The sequence below is a fragment of the Pelmatolapia mariae genome, linkage group LG1, assembly GCF_036321145.2.
Source record: "Pelmatolapia mariae isolate MD_Pm_ZW linkage group LG1, Pm_UMD_F_2, whole genome shotgun sequence".
Taxonomy (NCBI): Eukaryota; Metazoa; Chordata; class Actinopteri; order Cichliformes; family Cichlidae; genus Pelmatolapia; species Pelmatolapia mariae.
This window is the reverse complement of record NC_086227.1, coordinates 40,629,513-40,652,500: the sequence shown is the minus strand read 5'-3', so window position 1 is coordinate 40,652,500 and position 22,988 is coordinate 40,629,513. Positions and strand designations below refer to the sequence as shown.

General features: G+C 49.2%; 1 protein-coding gene across 4 annotated transcripts in view; it reads right to left on the bottom strand.

Moving 5' to 3' along the window:
* znf536 (zinc finger protein 536) overlaps positions 1-21,417 on the bottom strand; it is a 180,787-nt gene extending 159,370 nt beyond the window's left edge. For 3 of the 4 annotated variants that reach the window (XM_063481303.1, XM_063481285.1, XM_063481294.1), the window contains exons 1-2: positions 20,894-21,417; positions 2,129-2,210 (exon numbers count right to left, since the gene is read on the bottom strand). The gene's annotated coding sequence lies outside the window, so the exon portion shown is untranslated. The remainder of the gene's footprint in view (positions 1-2,128; positions 2,211-20,893) is intronic. The other variant, XM_063481319.1, reaches the window with a different exon arrangement.
* Positions 21,418-22,988: the final 1,571 nt, after the last annotated feature.

The window sequence follows — 22,988 nt, the reverse complement described above, 5'->3', positions numbered from 1 at the left end:
CATTGATTAGCACTTTACCACCAATCAATTTTTTACAAACCGTCCTGACCCTCATCCCTCCCTCTGCTGCGCGGGACGCCCCCTCTCTCCCAGGACGAAGGTCTTTTACAAACAAAAAGAACACAGAGACGTGAGAGAGGAGGAGTAATTATGGGCGAGGAAGAGGAGGGACGGCGGGCAGACAGGTATGGATTTAAAGATGAATGTGAGCCTCGGAGAGAGAGAGAGTCTCGTTTCTGCAATGATGATGATGATGATGACGTGCTGATTACAGACAACTGGGTAGGATGAAGCATGCCCCCCCACACACACACACAGACACACACACACACACAGTAACAGCCCATCTCGGTGAGGGATGGGGTGGCCACGCTCATCCAGCTCCAGGAATAATGGCTCGCACCTGTTTACCGTGTCACCTCTGTTTGCTAATTGTCTCCTTGAGCTGCACAGAGAGGAAATGACAGCGGTGTGGCTCTGTGACAGGCCGAGTGTGTGTGTGTGAATATGTGCTGAAAAGACTGGTGTGTTTTGGATGGCCCCGCCCCTCCCTGAGCCTGGCTCTGCTGGAGGTTTCTTCCTGTTAAAGGGGAGTTTTTCCTTCCCACTGTCACCAAGTTCTTCTTATAGAGCTGGGGTGTCAAACGCAAGGCCCAGGGGCCAGAATCGGCCCAGGAAAGAGCCCAATCCGGCCCACTGGACAGCTTTGGAAAATGCAAAGGCGGGCATAGGAAAGAAAGTTTTCTGTAATTTATTTCTTTTATTCATTAAAGCAGCATTTCTGTAATATGTAGTTAAACATGTAAAATGAGCCTGCCTGTATTACTGTAGGTCTTACAGTACAAAGAGCCGTGACTGCTGCTAAATGAATAAAACTGAACTAAACTCACAGACATGAATGTTTTTTTCAGTAAGTTTAAACAAAGACACTCTGTTCATTAACACAAACTTTCCCTTTTAAAACTGAAATTGTGTTTCTTTTTCTTCACGTAGCTCACAGATTAAATGTGCAGTTAAACTTCTTTAGCAGAGTGTCGCCGCTCCGGCCTCCGTGTGAAATCAACATTTAAAAGAATAACGTACAGCTGACATTTATGGACATCCTCAGTAAATGAATCATCTGTACGTCGCTCAAATCTTATGCAGGAAAAGGAGCCTCCTTCTGTTTAATGGATGAAGCGATATGACGTGCAGGGCAGGCGTGCATGCACACACATACATGTATACCTCTGAATGTCACATGTGTGGACATTCAGAAACGCTCCGTCATTCACGTAATTAAGAAAAGTGACCATATAAAAACTGGCAGATGATGCAGAGGTGTTGGGGCGTTTCCATCGTTCGGTCACACTTTACGTTACATTCATGCAACCAGACGGCTCAGATTTAAAAAAAGACCCAGGTTTGGGTGCAAATAAGCTTTCTCTCAACCCTGTCTCCATCTCCTCTGTTACCACAGTAACGACCAGCAGCAAACTCTGACCGCAGCGCGCCCGCCAGCCGAAAACGTCCTGAAATTTCCAGGAAGCCTCACATCAGCGGCTCCACATCTGGACGCTCAGAATTCAGTCCAAGGAAAAAGTAAACAGGCCGTCTGAGTGTTTCTGATAATTGAATCAATATTTCATATCTTCGCTGCTCGTATTTATGTTGCAGCTACAGGTTGATTTTTTATTTTTCTCTGCGTGTGATGAGGAGAAGACGTTAAACGGAGCCAGATTCAGTTTAATAGCAGACAGATGCAAAGAGCAGATTTAACAGACTCGGAGTCACACGCGCAGCAGAAACACGCCCCCGTCGCATCCTGCTGCCGGCTCTGCCGCCATGCATCCCGGCATATGTGCCTTTAAACTCACGCCGCGGATGCACGAAAACACGCCCAAACACGGCCGCTTTGACCACATCTTCAGCTGCCGTGAGTACGTGCGTGCACGCTGGCAGTGGAAGCGTGGAGTCCAATGAGCACGCCGTTGAGCCGCCGGCAGACGCTGCGACAGGCCAACTCAGAGAAAGTACGGCACGTCTTTGTGGACTTTTGGGAAAGAAAGCAAAGCAGGAGAGCGCACAAATGTGACAGACACCTTTAATATCCTCCCCTTTCTCCCGCGATCAATCGGTGCGATCGTACCTGCGTGACTGCCGCCTCTCCAGCGAGCGCCGGGTGTCAGGAAGAGCGCCGACAGCTTCACAGAAGGTGGGACGACAAGAGCCTGTAAACAAAGCACACACACCAGGAAATTCACAGTCACACACATTTGAAGCTTGACAAGTTTGTAACGGTGGCGACAGCAGAGAAAGACCCCCCCCCCCGACACACGGCTTTATTTTCCCCAGCACTTCCTGTGCAGACGTGATGTCGTTTACACGAATAATCTAACAAATATATGAACTGTAATTGCTTGTGCACATCAGTGTCGGACTTTTTTCATTTCTTCTTCTTCTGATGATGATGTTTTCTGCAGTGACGGCTGATGAGGGGAGTGCAAAAGCCCCACGCCGCTCCTCGACGCCCCACGCTGCACAAGCGCTTGGAGAGCACAGAGTAAGAAAGGCCGGCACTTCCTGTTAGAGCAGCCCGGCTGGCCAATATCGGAGCTTCTGCCAGCGTTTGCTTCCTCTGCACAGACTTCAGATCGAGGAGGAACGCCTAAAAAGTGGCGGAGCTTTGCTCTTTGTTGAAGAAGTTAATTTATCCGTTTCGACGCAGCTGACTAAACTGCTCCTGATTTACATTTCATTTTTTGTGACATTTCAAACGTTTGCTTAAATCTGTCAAAGTTTGCTTAGACGGGAATCTGCAAGATCTCCTTTTTTGTATATTTACCCTCAATCTCGGCGCTAAACGCTCCACGCCGCGCGCCGTACTCCGCCTGCCACTCACGCTCGGATCAATACCGTCGTCTGCCGCGGTGGGTTTGGTTACCGCGGACGCTGTGATTGGGTAAAACAAGGTCTGGCTGAGTGTGCTGTGAGTGTGGAGGAGCAGCCAGGCAGAGAGGAGCCGGCTCAGTCCTGCAGGGGGGGCGGGGGGGGACACAGATGTGGAGGGTCTGCAGGAGGGCCACCCAGATTTACCCACCACTACTGTTTCAATGGAGCGTCAAGAGTAAATCTCTCTCACACACACACACACACACACACAAAGCCACGGCGTTGCCTTAAGTCACAATCTAAATTGGCTCCCAGGGGCATACCGACTACCTTGTTCACCAAAGGCATTGTGTATGTTTTCCGAGTGCTTAGCATATGCTGCCGTAACCTGAGATCTCTCCCTCTGTCTCCTCAAACGTGCACACACACACACACACACACACACACACACACACACACACACAGTGTTGCTGGAAGTTGCTGTTTTCTCTTTTTTCCCATCAGGAGATTAATTAAATTCAAAATAGTTCACATCTACCTATTAAACCGTGTTCCACCAGCCGCCCACCAGACGAACATCGGCAGAGACACGTCTGGGAGGGGGGCGACGGGGTGAGGGGGTGGGTCTGATGCGAGGGGAAAAAGTGGCAGAAACTCCAAGGTTTCCCCTCAGATCACAAACAATGGAGGATGGCAGGTCTGCGGTCTGGTAGCATCACATGTGAAAGCTGACTCGTCCTCTGCAGCAGGTTTGATGGGCCTGAGTTGATATGTGTGGTGTTAAGACTAAAGCAGGTCGGGCCTTGGTTTTATTCTGCACCATACGTGACAGACACTGAGGCTTCAGTTTGAACATTTTTACATTTTGCTACAAAAACATTCACAAAATAAAAATAAAAAGGCTCGCTCTAATGCAAGCCTGCAGAAACGGAGATATTCATGAGCCACAGTGAGAACACATCAAGGTTCAAACCCAGAACCGTGCTGCTAACCTCTGCACCACCGTGTCACAACACATCAAAGCTCCTCGTCGGAATATCTGACTGTGTCCCGAGTGCAGAAGAAACAGAGCACGCGTGAGCCTTCAGGACACACAGGTAACAAACCCTGGGGGTGCACAGGTACACACTGCACCCGTAGGGACAAAAAGGGAGTCCGAACACCCCCGGCCACACCTCCGCCTGCAGACCTGCAGACACGCCGCGCTCAGAGAGCGGTTAAAGGCAGACGCCTCGGCACGAGCTGCTAACACTTGATTGAATCTGCAACATCTCTGATTTGATATAAAGCGCACTGCAGAGTAATGAAAATAGGGAACATTTTAAGACAGTCTAACCTTTCCTGTGTTTACCTTATTAAAGAGTGTGTACCTTAACTGCTAGAGCAGTACACACAGGGGGAACAACAGCGTGTGTGAAGCTGGCAGTGTTTAAGCAGGCGAGCACTAAAGTAATAGGCAAGAGCAGTGAAGTGTTGATTCTACAAAAGATGCAGGGGAAAAATTGCACCTTAGTGCGCACACACGCACGCACACACACACACACACACACACCCTCCCCCTCCTCAATAACACCCACAGCACGGCCGGCTGCCTGGCAGCCGAAGTTAACATTTTCAGAGAAAATATTCCTTGCCTCCAATAGTCCGATGTAATTCATTTTCCATCTCTGTTCATTAATCATTGTTAAAATTAGTGATCCATTTCTTCCACTCTGCCATCTGCACTCAGCTTCCTAACAAACATGACACCTCAGCGCATAATAAAAGCTGACAGCTACGAGGAGGCCTTTCCAAATAGCTTTCTGCATATGTGCACCTCCGTGTCTCCGCGCCGCTGTCAGACAAAAGTAGGTTATTTAGACCACCGGCTGCAGATACCGGCACACGCTCCGGCTCCACGTGCACACGTATGTACGTCGCGCACGGTTGGGTGTCATAGAAACACCCACAGATTGACTGATCTGGGCTGGAACGCGTTAAATCCTGATAAGATGAATTTCACCGCGCAGTTTCCAGCGAGATGAGAAAAGGGGGGCAAGCAAGGCCTTTAAAAGTTGAAGTGTCCTGTTTACCCCGACAAGCTTTAACTTCAGCTGGAACACTGTTGTACTTTTCCATCTGCGTTTGCTTCCAGCGGCCGTGTGTGTGTGTGTGTGTGTGTGTGTGTGTGTGTGTGTGTGTGTGTGTGTGTGTGAATCAGCTCAGCTACACCCTGATCGCACTCGGCTAAACTCACAGCTAATTCGGCTAGAAAGGGGAAAACGGGGGGGGGGGAGAAAGTTAAAACAGAGAGAGTGAGGAGAAACACCCCCCTCCCCCTTTTGTGGTCAGCCAGTCCTCATAAACACCCCCTAATCCACATAAAAATACCTTCAGAGAAAGCCGTCCCTACACGACCCCCCCACCAACACCCTGCATAAACTTAAAGCCTCACATGAGGTGAAAAAGTTCAGTGTAGAAAAGCAGGAACGATATCTTTGTGTCGTCCCTGAAATGCATTTCCACCTTAAAAACAAATCGCTAAACTGCATTTCCACCTTAAGAATAAATCACTAAACAACATCTCCACCTTAAAAATAAATTGCTAAAAAGCATTTCCACCTTAAAAACAAATTTTAATATAGAAGTGATTTATAAAAAAAAATAATTCAAAAACCAACCAGGCGAGCCTCTCTCTCCCTCAGCTTACTCACCCCCCCAACACACACACACACAAACCGTTCCCGTCACATCCACACACACACTTAGTAAACTCAACAATCCAATGCTGCACACACACACTGAGTCAGTATCCCTCCCTGGCGAGGTGTGTGTGTGTGTGTGTGAGTGTGTGTGCCCGAGGCGCAGCACATTAATCTATATAATGCCCTCAAAGAGAAGGCTTTTTCACACCGCTAACTGCCAAGGACTACGAGGGGCAGCGGCTGAGCCATGATTCAGCTGTTAGCCCAACTGGTGTCCCCGCGCGCACACACACACACACACACACACTCTTCACTGTGAGCTCACAGGAAACACTCATCAACACTAACCTCTCTCATTTTACTCTCAGACCGGCTCTGATTCACAGCGTCCGCTACGTTTTCCTTCTTCACACTCGCCTCACTGAGACGCTCTCAGCAGACACTGATCACTATTAACCTTTTATTTATTCACTGCTCTTTACATAAATAATATAAATTGGCATTATTTTTAATTATGTATTTATTTTTCATTTGAACATAAAGAAGCTGTGATTTTTCCATGAAATTTCCCGTGCTGTAATAATGAGCACGAATAATGTCGATAAGCACTGTAAGCACTACAAACACACGCAGCATTTTGTGTGTGCGTGTCGGCACAACCGCAGCGCTGCCACCTCACCTGCACGCAGCACCAGCTCTACCAGAAACAGGAGCCCAGCGACAGCTTAGCAGGTCCACATGAATAAAACCTGAACATTAGGTACAGCCGGTGATGACGCTGAATGACACCGAAGCATGAAATGTTTTAGAGCACAAATTAAAGATCGCAGTGAGCCAAATTCAGCCACACACAGAAAGAAGATATTCAATATGAAGAGCACAGAAACCCTAAACAAATATGTTCAGACCAGAATCTGTTCACATATACATCAACGTGATGTTTTAGACTTTTCACAGGAAGCAGCAAAGAAAATAAAGCACAAGTGTTTTTCTGTGACCTCTCCACTCCTCGTTTCATTATTGTGCAAATATTTTCATTTTCCTTCAGAGAGTTTTAATTTTATCAGCAAACAGGCTTTTATTTACAGCTTTTATCGAATAAAGAAAGCCTAATTTATGCGTCCTCCACAGTGATTAAAATATATTACAGTGCATATGCTGGCTCCAGCGGTCAGGAGCCCCCCCCCCCACTTTATAGATGTTAAACTTCCTGTGAGACTTTAGTGATGTTACCTCGCAGGATTTCTGGCTCTAACCGTTCTCATATTTCAAAGAGTAACCTCCTGCCATTGTGCGAAAATGCCCAGCGTAGATTTAATATTCATTTGTTGCATGGAGGGCCACAAACAGACAGCCCGGAGCCGTGATTGGAGGAGCGGCGCTCAGAGACAGACGGCGAGCAGAAGAGCAGCTAAATCATCTTGACATTCACCAAGAAGTAGCCACACAGAAAGCTCCCGCTGCTGTTAGTGCTCCCATCGACTAATTTGGTTCTACTTAACCCCTAAACACCCCTCACACACACACACACACACACACGTGCGCGCGCCTCACAGTGACACGTTTAATTCCAGGTTCTCGGCACATCTGAATTACAGCAGCCTGATGAGGCAGAGAGGGCCAGGCCCCTCCGGACTGATTAGCATCATTTAAGAAAGTCTTCCTTTTCCTCCCGCCTGCCTCGCTGACCCCGCTCTCCCCCCTCCCCCTCCACGATGGGTGGCACCCACCGCCACCGGGGCGGACGCTGATTCCCGCACAGACTCACAAGCAGCTGAGTCTCCTGCAAAGACACAACTCCGGGTACATCCGCACATATACATCCGTACGTCAGAGGCCATATGATGCAGTTTTTTCTGCGAGTGTAAAGTAAATAAGACAGAGCCTGTTTTATTTGTGCATATTTCCCCCCCTTCTAAATTATATAAGCCTTGCACATGGCTTAAAATTTTGTAAAGCTTTTCTCAAAATCCTACTTATGGTTGCCATTCTGTGCCAAAAAGTTCATCTGGCCTGTAAATTTAAGCATGGATTACAAATATTCAAATCATGAGCTTACTGTTCAAATAAACATTTCCAACAGGGAGGGGAAAAGTTGCAAGGCATACACTTTCAGCATAATTCCTCCTCTGGCACCTCCCCTCCCCTCGCTCCTAATAAAACAACCACAAAAAAAAAATGGAGGAGGAGGAGGAGGAAGGAGAAAGGGGGGAAACAAGAAATGCAAAAACAAAAGTTAAAAGTTTGGCCTCTTCATTCACCGCGCGGCTGGATAAACACTGTTGATGAAATATGTAATTAATGTAATTGTAACCACCTATGAAATTACAGTCAGCTGGGTGGGCTCGGCCGCGGCCCCGCTTCTCCCTGCCATCGGACAATAGGGCACCTTATTACAGCTTTAAAAGAGGGAGGGGGCGGGGGTGCGAGGGGGAGGCTTAAGCTGGTCAGCTGCTCGCCACATGGTAGAAATAATAGGGACTGAAGTCACAATCATTTCAGCTTTGGTTTAGCCTCACTAATCACTGCACTTTATCTGGACAACATAAATAACCGACGGCCTCCGCTCAGTTATTCGTGTCGTAAGTGACTGAATGCAGCGCGCGGCTCATCGGGGCACGCCGACGCAGCTCGCGTCTGGGCGACTCTGTGCAGGTACGCCTGCGTATGCCAGCCCCGGCACCTGGACGAGCTCGAGACTCGAAACCTGAAGCGCTTCTTGTTCTTCGCTCGTTGATGCCGAGCGTCCGCCACGAGCTCGTGGTCAGACAAAGGCTGAAAATTAAACGTGATCCAAATAAAAGACCACAAGTGACTTTTCAGCTTCAAACAGGGGTTCTTTTATTCTTTTATTTTGAAAACCAAGGAAACCCAGGAAGGTCTGAACCCAGAGGCTCCTGTCTAACGGACTGGACTGCTTCTTTCAGTCTAACTGGGCGACCTGGGTGAGCCGTGGTGACAACCCGCTGTCACAGCGCATCATAACATTTACATAAATTCAAACCATTTCTATATTTGGTCGACCGTCTTCTGGAAATCGAACCTGTTACTGAATCTGCTGCTGGCTGCAGGGACAGGAGCCCTTTGTTTCTGAGGGTACGTGATGGCCTCCTGCTTTCACCCCCAGCATCCACAAGGTACAGATGGATGGATGGGATCGGGGGGGTGGGGTCAGCGCCGGTATACGTGCAGGTACTGTCCCGACATTCGCCCGGGCCCCCTCACGCCGACAGCCGGTGTTATCCCAGGGATTAAAATAGCCTCTTCTCTGCTCGCCGCCCTGCCCGGCATTAAAGTCTTCCACATTTGCAAAATTGCAAACAGATGCAACTCAAGTACCTGCAAATAATCTGCCAAGACCAATTTCAAAAGGGAGATTTCAGAATATGCGGGAGTCATTAGAGGGAGTATTATTTCAGCGATGAGCGCGAGAGGGCCAGCAGTGGATCACCCAACCAGATGGGTTCTGCTGCCTTTTATTTGGGAAGAAAGAGGCCGACGCGTTCCTCATCTCCCCCCAGCCCCCCCCCCCCCCCCCCCCCGGCCCGCAAACGTAGATATATAACGTGCATGAAACAATTACGGCAGAATATTGGAAGTTTCAGAAGCAACCAAAGAACGTCAAATTTCCTTTGGAGCTTCTCAAAACAATCTTTTCATCTTCCTCCCGGTGAGGACGCCGAGGGACGGGGTGGGGGGCTCGGATGTAAACGAGGATGCAGACACGCAGATCTGAGGCTTTCTTATTGTTTTGTATCGAGTGTTAAATATGAAAAAGAATTAAAAGGTAGACGCCTTAAAAGCGGCCTGCGGCGTATGTAAATGAAATATGTTTCCGAGCCGTAATTTGCAGCCGCCGCTGTTGTTATTTTCCACGCAGTCATCTGAAGTTTTCCTCAGCACGGCTTTAAAGCGACGCACAACAAAGCGCTCACCAATTAAAGACGATTTTAACACCAAGAAGTGCGGCAAACTTCATTAGATACTCCATCCAGCTGCTGACAGAAAAGCCATTCAGAACGCATCTCGGAGCGTGCGCGATGAATAATGCATCGCGGAAAACACGCGCGACATTGACCGGCCTTATAACAAATGAAATGTTTATATCAAATGGAATCTGATTAGGTGACTGCTTATTATTTCTCATGGGGGGGTGGGGAAGCCGAGTAACAATCTAAGGCACTTAAAAAAATGATCAAAATCACCAAGCCCTTGAAACAATACACATTCAATCAAATTCTTCATAATTGTAACAGTAGGAAGCATTTTAGGCATTCCACCCACAACAAACAGGCTTTGTTCTCCTGTTATGAGAGGCAGCGAGGGGACACAATCAAGTGCGTGAGAAAGTCAGGAACGCAGGATTTTCAAGCAATTCCTCCCTCTTTCTCTCTCTCTCCATTCACCCCCTCCTCCTCCCCCCTCTCGCTTTTTTTCAGGGTCGCCCATATTATTTGCTTCCTGTTTCATTGTAGTTGGCAAAAAGAGAATTTGGTAATTGAGTGGTACAGAACATGTGCCCTCCCTGCTCGCAGATGACAGATGGATTATAAAAACTTCAAAGGCGAGCGTTTGGAGCACCAGGGGAGAGATGCTAGGTATTTGAACTATCATTCTTTACCCAGGAGACAATGACTGCCTGACACGGCGCATACATCAAGGAACAGCACACACACACACACTGTGCTATATATTGAACATCCTGTTCCTGAGCAACTTTCTGAGCTCGGGAGCAGAACAAGTGGGAGAGGAGGCGGCACTCGCTCTTATCTTTTGCATTTTTCTCCCCTTCTTTGTTGCTCTCGGTGTCTCCTTTCTCTCCCCGGGTCAGTAAAATAATCAGGCTTCAGCTTCGGCTCTGTGGGTTTAAAAACACGCCGAGATTAGCCGGCCTTGAGGAAAACTCTGAGCGCTACTGTAGTGAGGGCGAAGGGGAGAGAATGGTGGGCGGCGACGCCTGTAATCATCTTATAAGCATGATTTATGAAAAGGCCCATCTGCCTCGCCTTACTTAAGCATGGAGGCAACCTTTAATAATATAAGGACAAGGGGGGAGGGGGTGGGGCGAGCACACTGCTGGCCCCTCCCACTCCTTCTTCTTCAGCATCCGGCCGTTAGTTCAGATGGCAGCTAATCACCGCTGACCTCCCCACCACAGCGTTTAACCCTAGCCCCGCCTCCTGACCCTGAAGGAATTAGCAGCCTCACTGTAACACACACACACACACACACTCTGATGCCTCTGTGTCACTCCAAAGAACCAACATAGAGGATCCAAAATCGTCATGTTGGCTACCACCATCTTTTATATACGGACTTTGATCTGAACATGGCTGCCCTGACCTGCAGGGCGGGGTATTCGTCTGCTCGCTGTGACATCACCGAGTCCGAGCACACAGCGAGCTCGGCCTGCATCCTCCTTCAGTCACCCACCGTCAGCAAAACATTTATTAACACTGCTCCATAAAGACGCGACCTTTGACCCTGCACTGACTTAAACAGAGAGTAAATTAAGATAAATATAAATCATTACATTTCTCATGATTCGTTGGGAAAATCCAGGAAAAAGAAAAAAATTATTTCTTCAAATGGAATTGATTTTCCAAAAACGTCAACGCTTCAGACGTTCGGTCTGCTGGATCTGCAAAGCTCGACGCTCCACGTACGGAACAGGTCGACGTGCGAGGTCGGCGATCTGCTTCGGTCTGAACACGAGAAAAAAACCACCGAAGCTCAGAGGAGACGAGCCGCCGATCACACGACGGGCGACGTCACAGAGTAAAGAAAAGGTAAAAAACCTTATTAATGTTTGCAAACCAGTAAAAACTGTGAGGAAGAAGTGACATCATCACACTCGACCAACGTCTGATCTGACTGTCATTCAGCCGCCCTTTGACCTCACTCTGACCTGGAAATGGCTCCCAGGACCCTGTGTGTGAGGGGTGCACGTGATCTCATGCACACACACACAAACTAACACACACACACACACACACCCCTCCTCTTGTGGTCACCTTTTCAGCGTCCATCAGGATTGTCGGTCTAATCCTCGCCGGATCATCTCATCAATGCCTCAACCGTTTAACATGTAACGGATCCCCACTAACACCCCCACTGCCCCGACTTCACCCCTCACCCTCCCACTTCACCCCCGGGGGCTTTTAACACCCTCCCAACACACACACACACAGTCCTGACTTTACTTTTACAGAAGCTGAAAAGAGTTTGTGGCGTTTGTGACACGAAGACACAAAACACAACATGTTAAAAAAATTATACAAATTCAGCAGGAAAATAAATCAGACCAATCAGCACGCAGCAGTCAGGCAGAAGTGCATCTCTCTCTCACACACACACGTTAGCTGGTTTATTTATCACACTGACTTCAGACCAGTTCACATTCAGTTAGAGACGTTTGCAAAAATCTTCCAGGCAAACCTGTGAGTGAAACTCGCCCCTCCCCATCCTTCCTCACCCTCCTCATCCTCCTCGTTCTCCTCGAAGCCTCGCAGCATGTGTAAGCAGGAGCGCACGTGCTCCCTTCGCCCTCATTACGAGCTAACTACGCTGTTTGATTAAAAGCGTGTACAGAGAGGAAGAGAGAAAAAGAAGGAGACAGAGAGAGGAGGAAGAGGTGGTGGGGGTGGGGGGACAGGCCGAACCTCCATAATTAAGATCACTTCACAGATTACCTCCGGCAACAAAAGCACGGCGAGCGGCCGCCCGCAGCCTCAGAAATTGGATGAAAAAGGGGTGTCGAGGAGGAGACTGACCTCTGCCGGGGCTCCACATGAACGCTGGTAATGGCTGATTCAACCCCCCCCGCCCCAAACACACACACACACCTCACCCCTCCCAACAGTACCTGACACACACACACACACAGGTATGTACAGTACAGCCAGCAAGCCGTGCTGAAACACCTGAGGGCTCACATCACCTGTCAGGTCTGCTAAGTGGGGGCAACGCCTGCACCCTGACTCTTCACGGAGAGCTCCGCCCTCCAAAATTCACAGAAAAAAGGAAGCGCGTCACGTTTTTTCTGCTTCATCATTTCAATCCTGGACAGAATTTTTAAATAAATTCAGACGTCTTCCGCTGAAAGGACGACGCTTCCTCCTCAGACCCGCCTCGCTCCGACGCCACACAGCCTGTAAATCTGGAGCTACGATCACCGCCAGAAACTGACGACACCTCAGATTTACACACAACATATCAGCATCACGTCACGTCTCCTACATAACCGCTGTGAACTTCTGTAGAGCTCAGACTCATGGCCTGATTTCCAGTTTTTATAAAAAAAGCATGATCGCTTCAGTCACAACATTTTTTCATGAAGCAAAGTTTTTATTTTGTAAAGAAGCTTCAATGATGCAGTGAGGTAACCACGTTCGCTCATATCAGTAAACATCACCCCCCACCCCACCCACACTGACCCGAGGTCAGGCCGACTCTTGTTCACACTCCTTCCTCACTCTCAGCCTTCCTCCTCCTCTCATGGGGATGTAGCCTCAGCCTACGAGCCCTCGGGGGCCGATCGCCAACCAGGAGAGGTGAGGTGGACTTTATTTCTCCCTCTTGTGCCAAAGCACTTCCTGTGAGCGTGGAAGCATCAAGTCGGATGGGAGGAGGGAGGAAGTGAGTGTTTAAATGATGGAGCCTCTTTAAGATGTCCTCCATGAGTCTGAAAAAGCTGCGCTCAGCGAGGGGAACATGCACATCCATTTCTTCGCTGGCAACCACCAATGTCTACAACTCATTTGAACTCATCCTGATCCATCAGATCACATCCTACGAGCAGCACTTGGCGACAGTGGGAAGGAAAAACTCCCTTTTAACAGGAAGAACCCTCCAGCAAAACCAGGCTCAGGGAGGGGCGGGGCAAAAGACACGCTCGCCCGATATCTGAATCTTAACCAGCCGCCTGGCCGACCAATCACAGTTTGGTTTCAGTGGATCTCACATGAACCCGCTGACGTGCAGGCATGCAGGGTACAGTCTGTCTCTCACCCTCTGAGCCCATCAGCCACACCACGCATGCAAATGCTCTGCATGTTTACTCCGACTCCCTGCTCGCTTCTGACAAACGAGCCTGACTCGAAGCACTTCTACTCGACTCTCCCTGTTAACGACACAACAAGAGAGGAACGCAAAAAACACAATCAGGGCGCATAAAAATAATAACAATAAGAAAAAAGACAAAGAGAAAAAGGAAGCTGAGGAGGAGGAGGAAGAAAGGAAGCCGGGGTGGGCCACTACAAAGATGAAGATTAAAACGCTGATTTGAGAGAAACTGTCAGAAAATGCGGGAGACCTGTTCGGGTGTGTGTTAGCGTGGAGGCGGGAACGTCTCCCAACTTAAAAAGAGATTTTAAAGCGAGGAGCGAGTCGCCGGGGGAATCGTGCACATCACAGAGCCGACCCCAGTAATAACACTCATACGTGCTAGATAAACACTATTTAGTTCCCACCTTGAACAACACTTTTTAAAGTAGTTCATGAAAGACTGACAGCTCCCCACGAGTGCGCACACACACACACACACAGAGGTAACGTTTGCTGTACCTAATTAAATAAAACAGCAGGTGGAATTGTTTGTGTGCACAGACGGAAAAAAGGGAAAAGAAAGGATCAAATATTCTGTATGAACTTCATTAAAATCACGTTTACCATCCGCAGCTGATTGGCTGCTTTGGGACTGAAACAGGAAGTGTCAGTAGGACAGGTACACCTGTGTGTCACCTCACTGCAGGAAACTTAAATGTTTCACACAAACAAAGTTCAGCTTCAAGTTTAAAGTCAAATCCTGATGGATACTGCAGTGTGTCACATCTTAAATCAATTAAAAACCAATAACAGGATGCTTTAGAAACTGGGTTGGTTTTTTTTTTTCAGAATAAAAGCTTCTAGAATAAATGGTGTTCACCTTAAAGTGGGAGTAAATAAAAAATAGATAATTTCACTCACGGTGTTCAAATATCAGCACCTTCCTTAAAAATGCGAGCATTCATTCAGCTTTTCTGCACCACCACTGCAGCGCATAAAAATAACATTACTGTGTTAAAGAGTATAACAGTGTCTGCTATCATTCAAACTCTGAGTGTGTGGTTGGGGGGTTATTTGTGAGACGCTTCTGATTTCCCCAAAGCCTGGGGTGGGGTGGGGGCACCACCGTGAAAGCTCGTGGACGCGGCCCTGTCTGGTCCTGCTTCACTGGACTGTGTGGAAACATCTCAGATTATTATTTAGAGATTTTGGGGGGAATCTCTCTGAACAAATCAAATGAATAGAAGATGAACCCCCCACCTCACCCCCTCCCTAATTGCCCTGCACAGTCTGGAAGCTGTTCTAATGTTTTCTATTTAAGCGAGGCTTACAGTAAAGATGTCCCATAAAATTAGAAAGAAGTTGTTTCTGACTAACCTGTCCTCAAACACAAGCAGAACTAAACAGGTAGCATTTGTATTTAGCTTCAAATTAAAAAAAGCTCAGTGGGGATCCTTCGCCTCTCGGCAGCTTTGCTCGGAGACGCGGTCGCGGCTGCGCCAGGCGTTTACAGAAGGCTGTGTGTTTAAAGCTGGAATGCTCATTTGCCTTTTGGGTTTACTTATTTACTTTTGCATAAATGGAGAACAGCGATGTGGTATTAAAGGGCTTCTCGAGGGGGGTGGCTGCGTGCTTTAAATGCAGCCTTTTCTTAAATGCTCCCTCAGTTTGCTATATTAGGAAGGTCGATGATTAATGCAGCACATATCTAATTTCTCTTGATTAATACTAATAATAATAGCAAATTAGAAAAATAATGCCAGACTCAAAATGAGCGTGCACGCAGCGCGCACACACACACACACACACACACACCCTCCCCCTCCCCCTGCTCAAAGTCATCAGATACAAAATGAGCATCGAGGCTAAAAACGAGCAGCAAATAATCACAAAACTCCCAAAAGACAAATAGAAAATGTAAAACGACTGCCTGCATCGACTGGGGCCTGGTAATCTCCAGCAGCAGCCACGGCTGAAGCACACCACTGTCACTGCAAATAAAAACTTCCAGCTCTCACGGCCTTCGATTGAGTCTTTAATTTAGCCTGATGTGACATTAAAACCCTTTGCTTGACTTCCACCGGCTGTGACGAACGCACCGGCGCTCTGAGAGAGGTGTGCAGACAGGCCGGCATTTCGCTGACTTTTATCAAACTGAATTTATCAGCACGGGCTCGCAGGATCTGTGCAGCAGCGTGTTCAGGAGGAAGCCCACAGATACCGTTAAGCACATCATCATCCCTCCTGTCTGTTCGCTCCCACTGCTGCACATTTCACTTGAGCAGTCTCACGAGCTGCGCTCGGTCAAAAATCAGCCTGTCAGGACAAAATAAAGACATCTGATTGTGATTAAAGGTCATCACGTGTGTCGTTTTTCAGCCGATTCGTGACCAAAAGTAAAGAAGTTTCCACTCTGATCTTGTTATTAGGCCGGGGTAAAAAAAGGATTTCTACATCTGTTAAAGAGGAGGAGGCTGCAACGGCGTCCGGTGTGGCAGCGAGACAGGAGGGATGGGAAGCAGCGAAATAAAAGATGATGATGACGGAGGGGGAAAATGGTTTGGATAGAGAGATGACAGAGGCTGCTGTGGCGAGGAGCACGATAAGGAGGCGTTTGAAGGGTCCTCTCAGATGCTGGGATTGCTCCGTTCGGCGTGATCAGAGCCTCCGAGGTACTTGAACCCTGCCCGCCTTCCACGCACCTCTCTGTAGAGCCGCTGCCCTGCAAATCACCTGTAAACTGCTCTGACACATGATCCACTCCCACAGACGTCGAGTGGAAACACATTCACACGGAGAGCGAGGGAGAAACCGCCGCCGCCGCCGTTTGGCTGTTTTTTGACACCAGCACTCGATTAGCTGTCCTGCTCTGGAGTGGAGGCGCTCTCAGAGCAGAAATAAGAGAGCACCTCTCTTTCATGACACACTCGTGAAAACGTGAATTTCTTTATCTATTTTTAATCTCAGTTTTGGGCCGTCGCAAAGGCAGCAGTGGGTTTTGAACCTTCATGCCTAGAAGGCCGACGGGAGGATGCAGGGAGCTCAGCCCCCCCCCCAAAAAAGGAGAATAAAAAAAAACAACGGCTGCTGATTAGTCTTTGTCAAAATATTTGCAACAGAGGAATTCCAGCAGGCGAGCGTGGAATCGGCTCTCCTACAAAAGAGCCATCTTCCCTGAGTAACAAGTTGGTGCAACGAGTGTCGACAGCAGAGGAGCTGAAATCCCCCCCGGGCCACAGAATATCCCGCTATTGTAGTCTTAACCCGCGAGACCTGGCTGGGAATGTGCAGCTTTCACAGCCACTTCTCATCCGATTTGTAGCCGTGCTGCTGATGTGCGAGCACCCGGGACGCAGACGGTCACTCGCTGCCTCTTCCTCCTGTTCATCACCTCCTGAAAACTCTTTATTTCACCACAAACATTTGGGGGGGGGGGTGCTGGTTTGTGTGTGTACCCCCCACCCCCACCCCACACACACATACTTTTTTTTCATCTTTCTTTTTGTATTTTTTGTTCCACAAGGCAAGTTTCATTAAAGATCCAATTATGCAAATCAGGTGCTGGAGAGGCAGTCGAATATGCACCATAATGGTGTACAGTAATCGTTCGACACAATATACGGCATCCGGGGCCAGATTTACGAGTGCAACAGAACTGGAACGCCTCCGTCCTTTGGTGAAAACCTCTTGATCATAATTAAAGGTGCAGGAGTCCTCACTCCCTCCTTCTCTCTCTCCCTCCATCTTGTGCTACTTTGGCGTGCTCATTAGCCGAGGTCTGGAAGTTTACAGAGGTCACATCCACGACGCACAGCAGCTAAAGAGCAGACATGACATGCGCCTCGCAGTCAGAGCCGGTGTGTGAAGTGGGTCTAACCTTCCATCTCGTGGAGGTATTTACCACCGTCTTAGCCGAGCGCGGCTGAATGCTAAGCAGGAACAATTCTCTGCTTCAGGACCTGTGATTGATGCGTGCGTGCCGGTTTGTGTTAAGCTGTTGTCTGTGGAAATGACACGGCTGAAAACACAGTGCCGTTCGACACATCAAACGGGAAAACAGCCCTGGCGTCGCGCGCCGCATTCTTAAATCCAAAATGCTAACGAACTTTGAGGGAGAAAGAAATAATACCAAAGTGGAGCCAAACTCTGTAAAACCCTAATAACGCCGGGGGCGGGGGTGGGGTGGGGGGGGGCTCAGCGGGGAGCCGCGGCAAACAAAGAGGAATCTCACAGCTACGCGTTCCAGTTTTTCACCACATTCCTGCTGCTGATGGAGGACGAGGCCGCAGCAGCACCTGGGCTCTGAGCGACCTGCGAGCAGGCGGGTCTCCAAATCTGAAGGAGAAAAACACCCCCCACCCCCCCACCGCCCCGACCCCTCGGCCGCCCAGACAGGCAGACGCTCCTTGCGATGGCACCCCGGCATGAGAGGACTGAGTCGAGCCTATCTGTCAGCGCCTCATCTGCCCCACACTCTTTATTCTTAGATCAAACTGACGGCCATGATTACCCCCCCTCTAACCCACCCCCGCACCGCTGCTCCTCCAGCTCTCAACCTCCCGACTCTTATCGAGCTCTCAGGGCAAACCGGGAGAAGCACACAGAAAGAGGAAACACGGGAAAACTGCACACCGATCCTTCACTCACATTTCAGAGCAAATTTATTTCCTGCTCATTTTTCAAACTGCCGCTAATTTACAGAGAAGACACAGAGCTGCTTTTATCCCCCCCCCCCCCCCCCCCCCCCATGCACACACACAAATATGTGCTTTACATTAAAATACGTGGAATCATCGCAGTTTCAAAGGTTTACTTATTTACAAATTCCATCAACACAATGAGATCCTAAAAAATGCTAAATTATGAGAAACAGGTCAGCGACACAAACGCCTTCCTACATCCTCCAATTTTTCTTACGGGGGGAAAACTCAGAATTCCTGCTCCCGATAAAAGTTTGAGTGAAAAATTCATTTCACAAAAAAAACAAGAAAAAAAAAACATTTCTGTCGCTCACATCCCAGATTTGATTGTGTGACTGTGCGTGTGTGTGTGTCAGATCAGCATCAACAACATCTTCTTCTTCTCTAGCTTGAACTCTGAAAATCAAGGTCACGGAAGCTCGACACGGCCTGTGTTTCACACACACACTCACACACACACACGCTCCTTGTTAGTAGAGTGAGGACGATGTCAGAATCTCAGCCTTGCCCTGTAGGTACCACACAGGAACAGGGTGGCAGGGGTGTCTGGGGGGCGGGCTACACATATGAATTAACGTGTGGCTGCTGACGGCACCTGGCCCCATCCCACCTGCCCACCACCGGAGCCCTCTCCCATAATTACCCGAGGCAGGCGGCTGCTGGGAGCTGCGGCTCGCTCGAGTCTGTCCGACCGCCTGCGCAGACGTCCTGAGGACTGCTGCGTTATGTAATGCATGTGGCTTTGTGTGTTCCTGTCATGGCGCTCGGGTGTCTCTGATTTTCACTGTGTGTGTTTTTTTCTTTGCTTTCCCACAAGTCCGATTGTGTGCACGTCAAATAATTTGGCGAGTGTCGGCCTGACAACAGCGGCTGCTGCCTAGTGGGTCTCCTCAGCCGCGGGACCGACTGACTGACAGGCTGCTGAGAGGACGGATTGGATCCCATCCTTTGCCGTGCTCCCCCTCTCTGCCTCTCCCCCTGAGTCTGTCTCATCACTTCCTTCTCACTCGTTTGCGGCTGAGAGATGCGTATCGCCGCAGTCGTTCACGGCCCGCGGCCCCCCTCGGCAACGCTGACATGGACACAGGTGGGAAGCGACTAACGCGAGGCCGGCGACGACACATTTCGAGCTCGATCGGTCAGAAAGTTGCAGCACAGGAAAATGTCAGATCTGTGTGTGTGTGTGTGTTTCTGCTTTAATAAATCTCACACTAAACATCTCACCCATAAACAGGAATTAATCTCTGTGATTTGCCGTGAAGTGAAGATAAATAATGTTTGCATATTTCATGAGAATTCTTATTTTTAATGACAACAACACTTTGAATTAATTGGATAATTAATCAGGAAGTGGTATGTGAGGCTGAAACCTATATGATTTTTATTTTAAAAAGCTAAACGAACATGAAAGAAATTACTGACAGTCCACCGAGGCCTGACACACACAGGAATTCCTCCGACAGGCCGACCTGCAGAGCGAGGCCTTTTCTCAGAGTCTTCCCAAATATTTCACGCAGAAAGAATGACAACATGTGGAGCTGCACGGCCAAACACACTCGTCCGTGTGATGTTTGCGAGGGACAGAGAGGAGCTGACAAAAGGGGTTTACGCCCAGACGGTTCAGTCATAATATCCGCCCTGAGGTACCTCACACAATGACAGCATCTCAGCTCTTCTCAAATCGATCCGAGGAAGAAGCAACTTTCTGTTTCTGCGTCAACTTCAGCAAAGATCAGAGAACAGCGACTATTTTCAGACAGAGGGGTGCACACCCCTGTCAAAACGCTCAGGGGTCAACTGGACCTCTGAGAACCCCCCCAACAGGTATCCTAAAAACTGATGATTTTTAAAGGAGAAGCTGTGTGTAACTACCCCCCACCCCCCTAAACACACACACACACACACCGCAGTGACAGCGGCTCCCAAAAATGTCCATGTCAGCGCGCGACCGTGCGCACACACGCACGTGCCCCGTCGGTCAAAGCCGACCTCGGCACAAAATGGCAGGTCTCCGGAACTTTGCACCCCCCACTCCCCCCAGCCTCGGAGCCGGAGCAAAGTTGCGGGTTCCGCCGCCGCGCGCACTTTACGCACACGCGGGGCTCCGGAGCAGAAACCCGCCGCGGGTTAGAGTCTGTGCTGGTGCTCCGATAATTGCTGTGATTTTCTAATCACGGGGGGGCGGGGGGGGGGGGGGGGGGGGGTGACTCGGCCCGGCCCGGCTCCTCTCACCTCTGACGAGTTCTGCTCGGTCCTCCCTGCGGACACTTTCCCGTCAGATGCGCCGGTATGAGCCGGTCCTGCCGCCCCGAGCCGCCGGCCAGCAGCCCGCCCGCCCCCCTCCTCCCCGCCCGGTGAGCGTCGCGGTAAAGAGCCGCTCCGCTCCGGCGTCGCAGCTGCCGAGCCCGGCGGTGATCGCGCCCATAATCCGCTCCTCGGCGCCTCTCCCCCGGCAGGAGGAAGAGCGCCTCGCGCCCACCTCCGAGAGTTTCTGACCTTCAAGTCCCACAAACACGTTTGAATCCCGGGCTGCTCTCCGGCACCGAGCCCGGCGGGTCCCCGCTCCCCGCTCCCAAAAGTCGGATCGCTTACCTTGGGTGAGCCGCGCGGTCCTCTCCTCCGCTCCTCGCCGCAGAAAGTCCGGGATAAACGAGTGTTTCCTGCTCTGCGTCCTGAGCGCCGCTTAACACGAGTAACGAGTGCTAAAAATGACGCTCATCTATCTGCGCTGTAACCTTGTGGCGTATTTAATGTAAATAAGCCTCGTTGTGCTGCCAATCCCCGCGCACACACGCAAAGCCGCTCCTCGGGGACTCGCGCCGATGTTTTAACGCTTTATTATTTGTGCCTGAACGCGCGAGAGAAGAGAATTATTAGAGAATATGACAGATCGATAACGCGACTGCAACGGATGGCTCTCCACGCACGGCTCCGTGGAAGCGATCCCTGCCCGGAGTGAAAAAAGAAAAAAGAGTTTTCTTTGAGGAGGGGAGATTTCCAACAGGAGACCTCAACTTCGAGTTGGCACAACTTTTTTTACGCGATGCGTAAAGAAAAAAAAGCACACATGACAGAAAGACGTCGCGCACTGGCTCGACTGCAACTACAGGCTGCCTGTGCGCGGTGCTTTGGATATATTATGCTTCTATAGGGGGGTGGAAGAGACTGAATAATGCAATTATAGATTCAGTGTCCCAGCCTTGACAAAAGACAGGGCTTCAATGGAGGCTTTGTTAAAGGATTATATAATGATTATGGGGTAATTATGGGAACGGTTTGGTAATAATAAAAAAGTATCAAGTGCTCTCTTGTACGGACAGCTTGTTTTCTACAATGTAAGAGCACGATAAGACGGACGGACAGACAGACAGGCAGGCGGTGCTGCTGACAGCTAGTGGCGGGATGACGGCAGACAGCCTCGATTATTCAAAATGTCGAACCGAGAGAGGCATTAATGTCAGCGCCTGAGATGCTATCAGATGTCCGCGGAACCGGACGTGGGCCCACAGCGGGGTATCTGGGGGTCATATTCAGAAGAGCCCCCCCTCCCAGCCCCTGCTCTCGTGATCTTCTCCCCTCTGCGTGCTGCTTGTGTCACGCTGAGGAACATGGAAGCGGTCAGTGTGACAGCGCGCAGGAGTCAAACACCTCTACGTCTTCTCTGAATTCCACGCAGACAACTTTCCCCGCGTGAAATCTACACGCAGCTGCGGCGAGCAGCTTTCATCCCAACCACGGGGCAAACGAGAGAGGCTGTAACATCCCGTGCCAGCCTCTGGCCGCCAGCAGCCTGCTTTTAAAAGATATTTGCAGCTCTGTGACACATTAGTGGACCAGCTCGCAGCCTCATTATGCGCTATGAAAATCTGATTCCCATGCTGCTCCTAAATGCTCCCACGGAATTCACTTTCTTTTCTTCGTTTTTCTTGAGCATTTTCCAACATAATAATAAAAAACTTTTCCTCCTCCTCCCCCCAAGAAATTAGCATAAGCATTCCCCATCAATAACAGGGCTATCTCTATGGGAGTGATAGCAGCGAGCAGTAGGGGTGTTTCTTTTACCGATTCTCCATGGATCAACAGCGCGTCATCAGCTCCTTTTGAACTTGTTATAGCAAGTCAAGTGATTCTTTATCGGCTGACAGGCCTGACAATCCTTCGGCGCTGGGAAAGCAGGTCCAAAGGAAGTGGCCATATGGACTTGAGCATGCAAATTTACAACAATGCGCAAAACTCGTGTTGTTCTCCGCGACGCACGGCGACGTGGAAGCGCGAGAAACACGCGTGCAGGTGGACCGTCAGCGCGTGCACGTGTGCGACACACACCGACACACTGGCCTGTGCACGCCGGACAATTAAACCGAAAATCACAATGGTTTTAATATTAATTAGTCAAATGAATTTAAAATCTTTCCCATTATTTAATCAGTTTATGTAATAAAAATGGCAAACAAAAGTATTTTATTAATTATATTTTTTCTCTTAAATTTAATAAAACTCCAGAGGTTAAAAAATAAAAATAATAAGAATAATAATTAGAGCAAAACATAATAAACACACGAACAAAAATCTACATTAGCTAAGGAGGAAAATACAAAAGCATCCGAAATTAGGAAACATTTACACTGTGATGACAGGAATGTCTGACTGTCTCACATGATGACTGAAAACCACCTACAATTCATGT